This window comes from Microtus oregoni, unplaced genomic scaffold, assembly GCF_018167655.1.
Source record: "Microtus oregoni isolate MIOR12 unplaced genomic scaffold, Mior012 000070F_ref0000104, whole genome shotgun sequence".
Classification (NCBI taxonomy): domain Eukaryota; kingdom Metazoa; phylum Chordata; class Mammalia; order Rodentia; family Cricetidae; genus Microtus; species Microtus oregoni.
Genome location: NW_024543977.1, coordinates 7,642,958 through 7,645,658, shown reverse-complemented (window position 1 = coordinate 7,645,658; position 2,701 = coordinate 7,642,958). Strand labels below are relative to the sequence as shown.

Here is a 2,701-nt window from a genome sequence, read left to right as displayed (position 1 = left end):
GCTGAACAAACCATGTGGTGCTAGTGAGTAAGCAACACCCCTCTATGGCATCATCATCAGCTGCTGCCTCTAGGTTCCTGCCCTATTTGAGTTCCTGTCCTCACTTCCTTTGAAGTCAGTATAAGCAAAATAAATCCTTTCCTCCCAAGTTGCTTTTGGTCATGGCGTTTCATCACAACAATAGAAACCCAAACTAAGAAAGGTATATAACTTGAAGTAACTGAAGAACCAAGGAAAATAGAAAAAGGACAATGTGGGGGTGGAGGGAAGATGGAGTTTTAGAGATGGGAATAGCAGGACACAGGTGCTATGAAAGGGAAAAGGGAAATGAGAGGACTTTATTAGGGAAGGAGGGAAGTGAACGTAAGGGAAGAGAGAGCAGCGGGGATGAGGGATGTATAACACAAAAGAAGCTTTAAAAGCCACAAGGAAACATTATTTTGTAAGTTTACCTTAGCCGGGCAGTAGTGGCGCACGCCTTTAATCCCAGCACTCGGGAGGCAGAGGCAGGCGGATCTCTGTGTGTTCGAGGCCAGCCTGGTCTAGTTCCAGCTAGTTCCTGGACAGGAACCAAAAAGCTACGGAGAAACCCTGTCTCAAAAATCCAAAAGAGAAAAAAGAAAAAAAATAAGTTTACTTTATGTACATACATTGTGACAAATATCTAAGTGTAACAATTTCCAAAGAAGAAATAGGACCAACCAGATGACACTGTCAACATCAATGACCCAAGTTTGATCCCTGGAACCCACATGGCAAAGGGAGAGAACCAGCTCCCACAAGTTTTCTTCTGACCCCCACACTTGTGCTGTGGCACACCCATACCACAACCCCCAACACACACACCCCTGACACACACACTATTCATTCCAGGATACAGTTAAGGTATCTCAGTCCATGGTTGGCTCACTCAGTGAATCTGAGCTTGTGGTGAGACAGAACATCATGGCAATAGGGACATTGTATAAGATAGTTACTCGGCTTCGGGAGCCGCCGATTATCGTCCAGCCATGGCCAAGTCCAAGAACCACACCACACACAACCAGTCCCGGAAATGGCACAGAAATGGCATCAAGAAACCCCAGTCCCAAAGATACGAATCTCTCAAGGGGGTTGACCCCAAGTTCCTGAGGAACATGCGCTTTGCCAAGAAGCACAACAAGAAAGGCCTGAAGAAGATGCAGGCAAATAATGCAAAGGCCATGAGTGCACGTGCGGAGGCCATCAAGGCCCTGGTGAAGCCCCAGGTGGTGAAACTCAAGGTGCCAAAGGGCCCCACCCGCAAACTCACCCATCTGGCTTTAATTGCTCACCCCAAGCTTGGGAAGCGGATTAGAAGCTACATGGCCAGGGGTTGAAGGCTCCAAAAAACAAAGCCTAAGGTTCAAGCCAAGGCAGAGGCCTCAGCTGCAGCTCAGGCTCCCAAAGGTGCCCAGGCCCCAGTGAAGGCCCCATAAAAAAGGTCACAGTCTGCCAATGTGAAGACGGATTGACTGGTGTGAACACCTACACAGTATTTGCAGATGTTCAGGACCTTATGCTGTTTTTACAAATAAACTTGAGGCAAGTTCTGTTAAAAAAAAAAAAAGATAGTCACTCACCTCCTGGTGGCAAGGAAACATAAAAAAGTAATTGGAAGGGATCAAGGCTAAGCTATTCCCTTTAAAGCCACATTTTATGCCCATCTCCTCCAACTGAACACTTCCTTCCATGGCCCTATCACATCCAGAAGTCTACTCACATCTGATCTGAAAATGAATTAAACTCTCAAATTAGACACAACCCTCATACATAATCAAATTGTCTCTGGAAATACCCATACAGATACACCAAGAGATATGTTCCCCTAATCCCAGAGGCTGGCATCTCTCAATCTAACAAAGTTGACAATCAAGATTCACTTTTAGGGTTAAATTGAGAGAAGGTTGTACGTTTCTTGGCCTCAGCATTACAAGGCCTAATATGGAGGAGACTACTCTGGGATCACGCCTTATTGATGCCTACGACACATGGAGCAATTCAGTTGAACACCAGAGTGCCACATGGGGCTATAACCTTTGAATCACAAAGGTGACCTCAATTTTCTGCACATACCTCCAGATCTACGAATAAAGATTGTTTTTCTCAAAGAGTCAAAAAACCTTTTTATCAAGCTGTATGTGTAACTTTAGAGTGATTCCTTGGGAACCGCATGGCCTAAAAAGGAGGAATTCTGGGAAATACAAAATTGGGGTTGCTCTGGACTGGAGAACCTGTTCCCATGGTAAGGTATTGGGCAGATTTTCCTTGAGAAGTGAGAATTTCTTTTGCCTTTTTTTGCCCAATTCACTTACTGGCCTCATTCTTCCTTACCAAACACGTGTAATTAGTTATTAGTTTTTTCTCAATAGAATGAACTCAGTAAGAAAGAAATCAGATGCTATTCTAATCAGCAACCTCCCCCAACCCTCTTTGCCCCAACACACATAGAGCTACAAGTAGGATTCACTGCCACTAGATTTTTTGGTCAGTCCTGTGACTCTGATGTTAAATTAGTAGTTTACAAACCTATCTCAAAACAACTCTGAGATTCCATCTTATACCTCTAAGAATGGCCAATATCAAAAACACTGATGACAACTTATGCTAAGAGGTTGTGGGGTAAAGGGAACACTTATGCATTTCTGGTGGGAATGCAAGCTGGTACAGCCCCTTTGGATGT

At 44.4% G+C, this 2,701-nt stretch overlaps 1 pseudogene; it reads left to right on the top strand.

Annotated features, from left to right (window-relative positions):
- Positions 1 to 1,008: 1,008 nt before the first annotated feature.
- Positions 1,009 to 1,457, top strand: LOC121440692 (annotated as a pseudogene).
- The last annotated feature ends 1,244 nt before the right edge of the window (positions 1,458 to 2,701 follow it).